We start from the raw sequence: 14972 nt of genomic DNA, 5'->3' as shown, positions 1-14972 counted from the left end.
CAAGATACAGTCTGTCACGTTCTGTCTCCGGCTGTGCCACGGTGATGGATGGAAACCCATGTAGCCTCTGCAAGCATAGTGCCGAATCCTCCCACAAGCTTCCTTTGGAAAGAGCCCTCGGTGAGCCGTTGTCCTGTAGGGATCGTGGCCAGACTTCTAGGTGTTTTCTCTAGGGTCTTTGGGGAGAAGGGCTAGAAGAAACATTGCTTGAGGACAAGGACATGGGAACAGCTCTAGTGGTGATAAATGTTTTCTCTTTCTCTTTTCTGACCAAAAACAAGGAAGCTAGAACTGATTTTATCCTCTGGAATGTAGTTTTACATTGATGAAGAGACCCCTCTCTAGAAAGGAAATTGGCAGAAAAAAATTTGCAAGGTCATGGGTGAAGGGAGAAAGTCATTGAATGTGTGAGGGCAGACCACTCCAAGAAAGCATCCATGCTCCTCATTCTGGAGTGACACTGGTACTTTGGGGGCTGGGCTATGAGAGGGCCGCTGCACCCCTAGTGAACTGGGATATCTGGGAGGTGAATACCAAAGCTGAGCTTCGGTACTGCAGGACCCGGCTGACGGCAGTTTCCATGTTCGTATTCCACTCTTTAAGCCCAAGGTCCTTTGTTACCATCGGTTTCTTCTGGGAAAACCTTTTAAACATCTAAGAGAGTAGGGTTGAGCATTAACGAAAGAGGTGCCCATAAACGTACAAGAAGCCTACAGAATACAAAATAGATCGGACCAGAGGAGAAACCCCTCCCCTCACATAGTAATTTAAACACCAAATGCACAGAACAAAGGAAGAATATCAAAAGCAGTAAGGTAAAAAGGTCAAGCCACATGTAAAGGCAGACCTATCAGAATTACACCAGGCTTCTCGACGGGGTGGAAAGTTAAAACCAAGTCTAACCAGTGTCATGAATTCATAATGTGTATTGAAATGTGCCTCGAGCCCACCCCTCTCATCTCGTAAGACTAGGTTGAAAGGGGCAGCCCTGGAGGCAGAACTTTCTTTTAAATGGTAAAATCAATTAGTATAACTCATAGTAAGTGAATATATGTATTTTAAATGTATTTTATTTCACATATATGTATCTTAACCTTTAAAACACCATAAAAGATGTTTCTTTGGGTGAAATTTAACTAGAGGAAATAAAGGATGTGTGCTGCCGAGATTTCTCTGCAGTACAGTGCACATCCTTCTCTTTCACAGGACCGGAGTTCTAACATGCACATGCTGTCTCACTTCAATATTATCTGTAACTCCATTTCTGGGAAATCTACTGACCTCTGACCTCTGCAGGCCTTGCATGCATGTTGTTCCTATACATTACATGCAGGTAAGACGTCCATGCCCACAACTGTCTTTTAAATGTAGGTTAAAAATGCAACCATGATATGTAAGTGTGCCTGGGACATAAATAACCTCCACTAGAATCAAGAAGGCAAAAATTACAATACCAGGTTTCTTCAGTGGAGTATCACTGAGTATTTTAGCCACACCTTAGGATAGACCTCGTGCCCACAAGTATTTGGTCAAGACCAAAAACCAACAATGGCATTTTTGCAGAGTTTTCTTCTAGTTTTGCTTCATCTGAGCATTTTTTTTCTTGACCTTTTAGTCTTTTGATTTCATTTTGTGTGTTACTATGTGGTTTGTATATAGGCATGTTTCTTGTTTTGATTTTCTGTTTCTTTGGTTTTGCCTTGTATCTGAGAGAGAGAGAGAGAGAGAGAGAGAGAGAGAGAGAGAGAGAGAGAGAGAGAGAGAGAGAGGAGAGAGAGAGAGAGATAGGAGAGAGAGAGAGAGAGAGAGAGAGAGAGAGGAAAATGCTGTTAGGTGAGTGGAAAACTGGAGAAGGCATAGGAGGAACTGGGAGAGGAGAAGAGGGGAAGAACGTGTAGGTATGAAAATAGCAAAGTAGTAAATTTAAAAATTTATATCCTCTCATAAGAAATGCCAGATACTTTTTCTTCATGGGTTAAGAATATGTCAAACGTAGAAACTATGAACCACTCTCTCAATTTTTGCAATATTATTTGAGATACGTTTTTTCAAGTACTTTTTTCACTTAGCATTTAGGTTGTTACCAATATACCTGCAATTGCCACTTAGGTTAAGATTTATAATTAAATTACTGTTTGTGCTTGAAATGCAGTACGTCAAATGCATGGACAAAGTGTCTCGCAATGGAAGAGAAATTGCTTTTCAGAAATCTAGACTGCAAAGTACAAGTAATAAAAGCAGGGTTTAGTCCTGAGTGGGTTGTTTGTTTTGCTTCTTTTGTTTTTGTGGAGTGGAAACTGTTGTTTTTTTTTTTTTAATCTCATGGAGATCTCAAGCAAGGACTTCAAAGATCCAAAGTCCTAACTCTTAAGTTCATTTCTTTTCTATTTCTGACATCATTACAACAATAAACTTCCTCTATTATATTGCTTATTTATCCTTACATTTCTATGGAAATTATTCTTTTCTAACTAAATCTTTTTCCTAAACAGCTAACCACATGTAACTATATGTGGTGATCTAAGTACATATGGTACAGCTTCGAGTCATGAGCTATGCATACAAAACACATAGAGTATTACATGCAAATGGATCAACGAACCACCTACATATCACTACTTAAAAGGTTCTTTATCCCTTAAAAAGGTATAGACATTCAGTCATTTAAACTAAACTAAACGTGAACTATCTTACACCTGCATATACAGGCTATGTCTTCATTTTAACTTTTTAGCTGTGTATTTGTTGACTCATAGAGTGAAAGAGAGACACTGCTATGTGAATAGACTCTAACTTACTTTTATTCAAGTTGGCTCTTACACCTCCAAGTCAATACACATTTAATTTGAGAACATAAGCTCAGCTACATAAAGCCTTTTTACTGTTATATGATGCACATATATCCCTACTTATAAGAACTCAAGAAAAAAGAAGTCTTTTGTTGTTTGTTTTGTTTTTGTTTTTTATGTATTTATCCTTTAATTTTTTGTTGGATATTTTATTTATTTACATTTCGAATGTTATCCCCTTTTCCGGTTTCCCCTCCGAAAACCCCCTATCCTATCCCCCCTCACCCTGCTGCTATGAGGGTGCTCCCCCACCTACCCAACCACTCCTGCCTTCCTGCCCTGGCATTCCCCTACACTGGGGCATCAAGCCTTCACAGGACCAAGGGCCTTTCCTTTCATTGATGTCCAAAAAGACCACCCTCTGCTACATATGTAGCCGGAGCCATAGGTTTCTCCATGTGTACTCTTTTTGGTTGGTGGTTTAGTCCCTAGGAGCTCCTGGGGTCTGGTTGGTTGATATTGTTCTTCCTGTGGGGTTGCAAACCCCTTCAGCTCCTTCAGTCCTTTCTCTAACTCCTCCATTGGGGACCCCGTGCTCAGGGCTGGAGAGATGGCTGAGCCATTAAAGGCTAGGCTCACAACCAAACATATAAGAAAAAAGAAGTTCTAATGAAGGCACCAACATGGTAAAAATTCTAGCTCCAAATTTAGGTTTTATTTTCAAGAGTTCCGTTAGTTTTATGAAATGTCAAGAACAAAAAAACTAAAGTGTTTATTTCACTGGAATGTGTTTTGACAAAGTCAATTATGGTTCCATTGATAAGTAACAGCTACATGTCTAGCCTATCTCTCCCCTGGCTTCTACCACAAACTCCAAATAATATGTTTTTCAAATTTTCATGGTTATCATTCACTCAGTCTCTTCCCTTCACCTGGTCATGTACTATTTTTCAAACACATCACCCTTCAAGACCCCCATCTACTCTTCATGATACTCAAACACTAAACAAGAATCTTTTCCAAGGGGTTAGGGATTTAGCTCAGTGGTAGAGCGCTTGTCTAGTAAGTGCAAGGCCCTGGGTTTGGTCCTCAGCTCCAAAAAAAAAAACGATAAAAAAAAAAGAATCTTTTCCAAGAACCTGGGCAACAAGACTGGATCATTTCATTCACAACAGACTACATGTGTTAAACTCTGCTGTTTAACATCTCTTGAACTTTTTAAAATCTGTTACATATATTTGTTGCTATATTTCAAAGTTGTCAGTAAAATGTTTAAAGTTAAGTTTTTTTAAAAAATCTTTTCCCCTCAAATTCCATTAGCAACAGGAAAATAAACATAATATGTGATTATGCAGTTTAAAATGTGCTCATGAAAAAATTCTGCAGGACAGAGTAATGAAAGACTTCATAAAATTCATACTCTGGCAAGAATGCTTTGTAGACATCATTTTGTATCACCAGAAAATTAAGATAAACTTGATAGCAGAAAAACTCCTCTCTGTCCTCCAGCAAAGCCCAAGGTGCTGATAATTTAGGATTGGCTTGACAGCAACTCAATGTCTATGAAAGGGGGCAGATGATACAGCTAGTGTTTAATACCTATATTTGAGTAGATGATGTTTATTCTATGTATTATATTATCATACAAAAATCAAGACATATATTTCAAAATGTACATAAAATAGACTGAGGTGTTTTCAAGTCTTATCTCAGTTCTAAAGCCAACCTCCTAAGATTCGCACAATGCCTATTTTTCTGTTTTATAGATGATAAATATGAGACCTGGAAAAGATAATTTTTTCTTGAGATGAAGCAAACAGTGATATTCTGACTAGAATTTTGATTTTGTTATTTTGTTTTGTTGATTTTTTTTCTGTAACCTATGAATTTGTCTTAATGACCTTACCTCCCTGGCACATATATCTAATCTACTTTCTATGCAAAAACTCGAAATTGAAAATGAAATTATGAATTATTTTATTCAGTTTCACACACATGCACACACATGCATATACACAAATACACACACACATACACACACACATGCACACACTCACACACACACTCACACATATACAAATATGCACACACACACGCACACACACATACACAATGCACTCACACACTCACACACACTCACACACGCACACACAGAGACACTCACACATATACACATACACACACACGCACACACACATATACACACACACACGCACACATGCACACATGCACATACACACGCACACACACACGCACACACACATACACACATATGCACACACACACACGCACACATACACACACATACATACATACACACACACACACACACACACACACACACACACACACACACCACTAATACTGAGATTATTGTAGCTTCATCTGCAGGATTAATTGTCTCCCCTTTACCATTAGGAGCATAGATGTTCTTTGATGAACTGTTGACACGGCTGCACCCAGAGGGCCAGCACATATGCTATGCTGTGATGTTGTAAAATTAAAATGTGAGATGAAATTCTGTTGCTAACAGCTGTTAACTTTTTAAACAGCATTGGGAGATTCTGCAAAGATGGTTTCTCTCTTTATGAAAACAATAGCCCAATGTGTGGCTTCTTTTGTTTCTCTGTAATAAATGAATCAAGAGTAGAGCCCTCGCTTTAGCCTTAAAATCACATTTCTTTGGGATAGAAGGTTTCACTCTGATTGAATACTGTGGGGAGAAAGAGTTGCAATGCATAAGAAAGCTTATGCTAAGTAGAGAAAATTCAGAAGTATCTCTAATCCCAGATGTAAAAGGAAAAAAAAAAAAACACAACCAATGCTCAGTGTACAGCATCTGTTTATTCATCAATGATACAAAAAAAATCAGAAATTTTTCTATAATGCATTGTATTAAAAGGTACTTGATATTATTACTTCCATTGGAAAAGAAAAGAAAATGAGGTTTTTGATATTCGGAAAATCTAATATGTCGTAGTGTTAAAGAATAATTTTGAGGTTGGTCTTAAAAATCTAAAATCATTGCTTTCCCATCATAGTGAATGGTGATATAAGATATCAAACACTCCTAAATGAAGATTAATTTAATTTATTTTTTTAGTTATTCTAATTGTAGTTGTTGTTGCTGCTTCTTAGCAACAAAAGCTTAAATTTCTTTTATATTTTCTTATTTGTGTTTGTGGGTATATAGGGTGTGTGTGTGTGTGTGTGTGTGTGTGTGTGTGTGTGTGTGTGTGTATTATGTAATTGGAGCCTGTCAGTGCTGTGCAGAAGTCAGAGGTTAACATTTAGTTGTTTCTCTTCTTTACCAGGGGTTCTGGGGATCAAACTCAGGTGGTCAGGCCTACACTTCAGACCTCTGCTCCCTAAGCTCTCTCTCTACCCCCAATGTTTAATTCTTTTTTTTAAAAATCTTTATTAACTTGAGTATTTCTTATTTACATTTCGATTGTTATTCCCTTTCCCAGTTTCTGGGCCAACATCCCCCTAACCCCTTCTTTATGGGTGTTCCCCTCCCCATCCTCCCCCCATTACCGCCCTCCCCACAACAATCACTGGGGGTTCAGTCTTGGCAGGACCAAGGGCTTTCCCTTCCATTGGTGCTCTTACTAGGATATTCATTGCTACCTATGAGGTTGGAGCCCAGGGACCCCTGTTGAAGGAATCAGAGAAAGGACTGGAAGAGCTTGAAGGGGCTCGAGACCCCATATGAACAACAGTGCCAACCAACCAGAGCTTCCAGGGACTAAGCCACTACCTAAAGACTATACATGGACTGACCCAATGTTTAATTCTTAAGTGAAATATATAATACATTTGTCAAGAAGCTCTATGTATCTGGCTAAGTACATTTACAAGACTAAGCAAACATCCTTAGATGTACCTGGTATCTTGGTAGAATGCTTCTGTTTCCAAGAAATAAAATATGATCGTGCAAGAAATTAATAATGAGCTGCCTCCTGCACCTTCGGACCAACCGTCTGCAAAATACCCTTCATGTTACCAAGTCACATCACTCAGACATTACAACCCTATATCCAGCAACTTTACAGTCAAATAAGAAGATTTCAATACTTTCAGCAAAATTATTACCTGGTGAAAGAACGATTTTCTAGTCCCAAATCATATGTCACTTCTGTAAACTGTCCTTACATTTTTGCTTTTCCTCACTTATTGTATGAAAAATATTTACTGACCTACCTTTCAAGATTAAAGATGGCATTTCTTAAAATGGGATCATAAATCGAACAACGTGTTTGTTGACCTCTGAACTGCATCTGCATACATTTCCTTTATCTTTTCTCAATGTTTGAAAATGTTGTCACTCAAAGATAGTAATCTGTCCTCAACTGCTCTCTCTCTCTCTCTCTCTCTCTCTCTCTCTCTCTCCCTCTCTCCTTCTCTCCTCCCTCCCTCCATCTCAGTACACGTCTGTAAATGTGGGCGTGAGCCTATCACTCCTCAGCCTAGAGGCACTACACGTACAAATGTGTATAAACCACTTCTGACCCAAGGGATTTAAACTAAAGTCTTTACATTTACGTGACAAGCCCACTGAACTATCCATTTTGGGAAATATGGTTTTTTTCTACTTTTTTTTAATGTTATCAGATATGTTTTAAACCTGTATTCAGATTTTCTTGATAAGTACAGTCTCTCTTTATGGAGAAAATGGGTGATGTTCGATTTATGATCCCATTTCTAAACTATAAGCATACCATTGTAAGAATGAACCAAGTGTGGGCATAAACCAATCATTTGAAACAACGTAGCAAGTGTGGGGGAAAGTCAGGGCGGGGAGGTTGGAAGGGTGGGTTGATGGGGAGGGGAGCACCCTTATACGAGAAGGGGAGGGGGTGGAATAGGGGGTTATAGACAACCGGAAACTGGGAAAGGGAATAACATTTGAAATGTAAATAAAAATATCCAATAAAAGAGAGAGAGAGAAAGAGTATAAATGAAACACACATGATTAAAACAAATGATTGAAAAATATGAGAAGAGAAGGAGGTCAACAAGTAATACAGAGAAGGGCTAAAACCAAAAGAAAAAAAAAAGGTGGATGGCTTCAGATCTTTTAGTTTGTTAAATGAACCCTTAGAAATCAGCTTCAAGTCATGTTAGTACCCTTTGGTACGACAAATACCGGACCCTGGAGCTGTTTAGTCTGTTCAGGTAATAGGTACGCTGACATTTTAATTAAATTCTCTGATAAGGATATGTTCTCCTGTGTGGGACTGAGTGCTTTTGGCTTCTCTTCAGCTTTTCATTTCCGAATTCTGCATGATGATTTGACATGACGCTCCTTCGATAGACTATTCCGCTTACAGTGGATCCTTCTATTGCTAGATGACATGCGTTGCCAAATAGTATTGTACACTGTCTAATCTCAATACTAGGTATATGCAAAGAATCAGCTCGTAATAAAAGTTGAAAATGCCTTCAAGGAGCTATGCTGGAAATTTCAAAAGCACACTCCGAAAGACAGTAGCGATTGACAATACAGTCTTCAAAAGCTGTACATTAGAAATACAATGTAGTCTTTCAAAAATAAGTGAACTGGTTTCAAAGTATGAGTGAATATAATTTTTAACTATTAAAAGCTATTGAAGTTGATAACTTCTCTTGGGAGTCATTTTAGGGTCACTCAGAATTCCTGTTCCATTTTTCCTCTTCTGGTCTGATTGTATATTTATACATATCCATGAGTGAGTGCATGTAGAGGGTGTGTGTGTGTGTGTGTGTGTGTGTGTGTGTGTGTGTAGCCAAGCATATCCATGTGTGAGGGCAGGTACATGCATGCCATAGTCCAAGTGTGGCGGTCAGAGGATAACCTTGGGTATCTATCCCTACCTTCCCAGTTATTTAATAAAGGGTCTCTTCATTAGGAATGGGAACAATGATAATATATGTGAGTGCATGTGATACCACACATTTACCCAAGCATTTCTGCCTTTTTCTGAGTCTGGAGGGATTAGAACTCAGTCTCTCACATACTTGCTTTAGACACCTAGTCATCTCCATAGCCTTCTGCATTCTTAATATGATAAATCTCCATGATTCTGGGCTATATTGACTGAAAAGCTTTTCAGCTACAAATCTAAAATATGGATTTTCTTATAGATACCATTAATGATGTATACCTTCCACTTCTGCAAAAAAAGGATATAAAATGTCATCTGACATATGAACTGATGGAAGTGCTAACATTTAAATGACTTTCCAAAGTCACCCAGATAAGTGAAATTATAATTATATACATAAGGTAGTGATGCTGGGGACCCCTGTAAATCTTCCTATTCTGCTGTAATTCCCCAGTCAATACATTCCGGCTGCCTGTACTCTTTCTCTCACACCTGTTAAAGGCTTTGGAAAAGGCCTTCGAATTACTTACCTTTCATTACCTCTGAACGTAAAGTACAAATGACCTAAGTAATTTTAAGGACCGATAATTACAAGAAGAAATGATGAGAGGAAGGAAGGTATGTGCTGAAACTTGTAAAGGTGTACCATTGGGGAGACATTTATGGAATGCTATCTCACTAAAACTGTTTTTCCATGTTTGTTCCTCTCAGCTGGGGAGCAGGAAATGTCAAGAATTGTTTTGTAGATAGAGGGGTAAGGGTTTTTCTAGATTATTGTATATCAGTTTGGTGTGAATCTTGGTGCCAACACAGACTGCAGCCAACTGGGTGCTAAGCTGAAATCAGCATGCCCCTTCCCACTTTGTACAAAGGTCAAGCTAAAAGAATTCTTTCTAGATTTCTCACCGCACCTGATTGTCATCCATGAGGTAACACGTCCATGAAAATTTGTCATTTGCCACCAGTGTTTCTCTTCACTCGAGACACCATATTTAACACTGTGAAGCACAAAGTGTACTTGAAAATACTATAATGAATGGGCAACAAGAGCCATGTTTTTAAAGGAAGGGTAAGCTCTACCAGCAAACATTTTTTTTCTAGAAAGCAGTCTGTGTACTGACAGAGACTCCTCCCCAGCTCAACTATAGGCACAGCATTGCCATTCTGGAGGCCAGCAAGCACATCCATGGATACTGGTGTGATTGATGCTCCCCTGAAATCTTAATGTGGTGAATAACCCCAGGTATCAAGTTCTAATTGTCTTTCTTCCTTTTAATCTGAATACACACACACACACACACACAGACACAAACACACACACACATACACACACACACACACACTCACACACTCACACACATACACACACTCCCCTGAACATAGAAAAAAAAATTTGTGTTGGGGGAAATTTCCCTTATTACACTGGTTATATAACTACTCAAATATTTAGCATCGACTGTCAAATGTAAAAAATTGAGGTTTTTCAGTTAATGGTGTCTGCTTCATGGGTTTTCTACTCTTGCGAGAGATGGAGCTTTTACGCCTTATGCTTCTGGGCCTTGTTCTCAGAGTGCTACTCAGTCCTCAATGACAAGCACCGAGGATGTTTAAAGGGCTACGAAGGCAATCGTGCTCCTTTACACACACTCATGGTTAACATCCAGGCTGCCAACATATCAAATGTGTAGTGTTTCTTTAATTAGAGTGTTGTCAGGCCAGACACACAGCTATGACATTTAATCTCATTTTATGGCATACCTAGTAACCATCTTTCTTAATCAATATAGTTTGCCTTCAATGAGTCTGACTTAACTCCATAATAGAAGCAAGCAAATTATTATTCTCTCAAAACGGTGACCCATCAGACAATACAAGCATGTTTACACAGTAAGTAGAGACTAGAATTATATTTTCTATGATTAGAAAACATCACAGTAAATTTTAAAGCATGATAAATAAAACTTATTGCCTTTAAGTTAAACCTTCTAAATTCAATAATGTTAACCAAGATTTAAAGATCATGTGTCTATGTGTATTCATATATATGTGTGTGTGTGTGTGTCTCCAATAAAACTGGTCTGCATATTCACAGGCAAGAGAAGGTGTACATTTATCATCAGATTTTAAAACAACCAATTAATAAAAACAAGTTATTTGTTCTGAAATACCCTGAAAGGTCTTTTTTTTTTCATTAAATTAAAAATACAGTGTTATTTTGTGTTTCATAGAAAGCTATGGTACACATAATCTGTTCAAATTATATCAGAAAATGACAAATTTTTTAAAGATATATTTACTATATGTAAGTACACTGTAGCTGTCAGAATAGGGCATCAGATCCTGTTACAGATGGTTGTGAACCACCATGCGGTTGCTGGGATTTGAACTCAGTACCTCTGGAAGAAAAGTCAGTACTCTTAACCGCTGAGCCATCTCTCCAGCCCTGACAAATGGTTTTTAAATCGATATACAAAAAGGAAAAGAAGAAATCGTTCTCTGATAACATATAAATCAAGTGATAAGTGAAAGTGAGTTTTACCTGGGAATTCTCATGGCAAAGGCTACATTAGCAACACTATATTCAAAATTTGTAATTAAAGTCATACAACACAATACCACTATTGCACTGATGCACACCTGAATGTTGGAGAGAGGAGAGTCAGTTTTCTTTAAGGCCATGTTCCTTGTAAGCTTGTTGTGTTCCAGAGGATGGCCCTATGCCTAGGAATGTATGAGGAGTACAAATTTGAGTTGACTGGTCATTAAAAAAAGAGGGTGACCTGAAGACATTGGGGAAATAATAATGGATAAGTATGAACAAAATACATTATATGAAATCCTTAAACAACTAATGAAATATCTTAAAATATAATACATTATTGCTGATTCCTTGAAAATATTATTTTTATATATCTTGCATAGGCACAGTTTTAAAAATTAGAATATAAATTGTTAATTTGGGGTGATCTCTCCCTAGCTTTTTATTTTTTTTTAATGAGGGAGAACTAATGAGCCATTTAAGCACGCGATTGGACAACGCGATTTTGAACAGGGAGAATGAACACCACATTCTTTTTTAGAGCAATGGATTTTTCAATACAGCCCTTCACCGGGAACTGACATTTGGCAGTGAACAACCTTTTAAAGTTCAGGAACTGCATTAAAGAGAAAATTATAAAGGGCATCATTAGAATTTAGGTGGAAAACTGTAACCAGGCATTTCAATTACGGGGCTACATGACTGGCAAGAAGAAATGATGGAAGCCAATTAGTACGATTATTGACTTGCCTCACATGTATTCAGCTGGCCTAAGAAGTGACTGTCCGGAGGAGCCCTGTACATTGTGTAAGATTCAAATGTCTTACTTGTCAGATTACCACACATTTTTTTTCCTGTGACCGTGTCAAAGGGCTTTTGTTGGCCCAGAAATTACAGACGCAAAGCATTCCTGTCATTAGCCTGCCTGTTGCTCTGCTCAGCATTTTCTTCTCAGTTCTCTCAGCTGGAGACATACTCCATTTATTTAAATTTTACACAGTCGTTGAGAGACCGAGAAAGGAGAGACAAAGATTGTTCCCTAAAATACGATCCTTCTAATTAGTCTGCCGAGAGTTTGGGATCTGCATAAAGTCATAGAGGCAGAACTACCTGCATTTAATTACCCACAAATTAATATTTACTATCTGTAGAAAAAGGTGTTAGAGATCCGAGGGATGACTTTCCACGTTACTAATAGTTATTTGTTAATTAAGATTATTTTCATTTCTAAGAATATTTGCATGAAATATTTTACATGTTTTGCTCTTTAAACTTCAACTTACTTTTTCCCCTAGAATCCGAAATGCATTCTTTCAGTGTTGACTTCTTTTGCTGCTGCTGTGCGTAATCTCTTTTGTTACTGAGGATAGTTTAAACGTGATGGAATAAATAAACTCTCGAATACAAAGGAGTACCATGGAGGCCAAGGTTGTTTTGCTCACTAACAGAGATATGGCCTTGTAGATTTAAATAACATTTTGCTGTCACATCTGCTCATAAGAACTGATAAATTTATAATGGCTGACAGACAGAAATTGATTTATGAGTTTGTGGGACTGAAAGGAAACCAATGGAAATGTCCTTATTAAAAATCTGCAATTTTTCACTCAGACCAGGTTGCCATAATAAATGTGAGAATAGGTTTGATTTCATTCAGAATTAATTTAGTTTGAAATTAAAATGAGTCTCACTTCCTGCCTCCAGGAGGTCTGCTGACATTTCTAGGGCTGCTTTGGAGAGTGTATCTGATAAATCGGACACATGTAAATCTGTCTTCGCATGCATGTGTTGTAGTCTCAAAGAACAATTGATAAAACGTGATGCTTTGTCTAAAGCAAAGTGTATTAGCTTCACAGACGAAGTGCATAACACTCAGAAACGTACTTGTGCTAAGATTCATAATAGGTTTAGAATCATAGCAAATGACAATACTATTTTGGTTAAGGAACGTGGTCACAAGGAAAAATTTATCGCTCAAATTGTTGAAGACATTCCTCTTATGAAAAACCGCTCCCGATCTCAGAGCCTGCCAGCTCTGCATTCATATTTCTTGTAATCAATTATTTTCCCAAAGAATTAGAATAATATTTATGCCCTTCCATCACCACAAAGTGATTCAATCTCGACGAAGAGAAGTTTGACTTGAGATAAAAGCCTTCTTCAGTGGGTTTTCATCCAGAATATTAAATTTACAGATTAATCTGGGGCTATAAACTCTACTAAAGTGAAGTTCTCAACTGTACCACCCATGGGCCTCCAGCAACCTCAAATGTGGTACTTAACATAAGGTGGTTGAAACCGGTCCTTGTGTTTCATATGGGAGCAAGACTCCTAGGCTTCTTTCTCATCTTCTACCTTTACAGTGTCCATGAGAATTCGAGAAAGCTGCCCATTTTAAATAAAGTCATACATAAGTTAGCAACCTTCTACAGCCCTGCTGCATTCAGCATAGAACATTCTATGTCCAGCTCAAGAGACCACAAACCTTGGAGTACCATTCACGACAAGAAATTTTTATTCTTTGGCTGCCTTTAGAGGTATGTCTGTGAAGGTATGGACTAATTCTCCATATACAAGTATGCACCCATGAATTCCCAAAAGTCTGGGGATGTCAAGGATAGCATAGAATAAAATTTCTGTATCATTTGTCTAAAAAACAACCTATCTGTTAAAATTTTGATCTGTAGAATTGAAACATTATTTCAAAAGGTAGATGTCGAGTAAAAATACCTTGGAGCTCCAGGAAAAAAAAAACAAAAGATAACTGCATAAGACTGCATAAGAGGGGTTGGGGATTTAGCTCAGTGGTAGAGCGTTTGCCTAGGAAGCGCAAGGCCCTGGGTTTGGTCCCCAGCTCCGGAAAAAAAAGAACCAAAAAAAAAAAGACTAAAAGAAAAAAAGAAAAGAAAAAAAGAAGAAATGAGAAATGGCCTTTGGGTTGAATGGAGATGACCTGAAAGTGGGATATTTCACAGATATTCATAGGAATGGACAACAAAAGAAAGGATTATGTTCTCTTTTAGTTAACCATAATCTCCTATATGAAAGAAAATACACGGCATTCAATTTATAAGACAAGAGTTACATTCTATCGATACTTTGACTTCATTATTAAGAGCGATTTTCATTGAATGAATGATCTACATCACACTGTTTAGGTTTGTCTGAAAACTATATAGCAATAGCTATATGATTGGGTTGACTGAAAAACCACATTCCTTCAATATTGACCAGAAATCTTGGCAGCCTGTGTGTGTGCAGGCATGCGTGCATGTGCATACATGTATGTGCACATTTGTGCATATGTGCCTGTGCGTGTATATCTGTGTCTGTCTGTCTGCCCGTCTCTCTCTCTCTCTCTCTCTCTCTCTCTCTCTCTCTCTCTGTCTCTCTCTCTGTCTCTCTCTGTCTCTCATCTCTCTCTCTGTCTCTCTCTCTGTCTCTCTCTGTCTCTGTCTCTCTATCTCTCTCTCTCGGTGTGTGTGTGTGTGTGTGTGTGTGTGTGTGTGTGTGTGTGTTTACCTGCATTAGGCAAGCGTGTGTTTGTGTTTCTAGATATTGAGTATTGAACCTCCATGAGTTACTTTTCTTTTCCTGAGATAAAACAGCATGTTCAAGGAAATTTACAGAAGAGCAGGATTATAGATACAGGAAGGTGAGAGTCTTTAACCATCATAGTAGGAGAAACGTGATGGCAGGCATGCATGGCTGCTGGAACAGCAAGAAGAGAGCTTACATCTTGAATAAGAGTGAGAGAGAAAGGGGGAGGGGAGGGGA

This window comes from Rattus norvegicus, chromosome 9 (genome assembly GCF_021556685.1).
Source record: "Rattus norvegicus strain SHRSP/BbbUtx chromosome 9, alternate assembly SHRSP_T2T, whole genome shotgun sequence".
NCBI classification, from domain to species: Eukaryota; Metazoa; Chordata; class Mammalia; order Rodentia; family Muridae; genus Rattus; species Rattus norvegicus.
Note: the sequence above shows the minus strand (reverse complement) of the source record.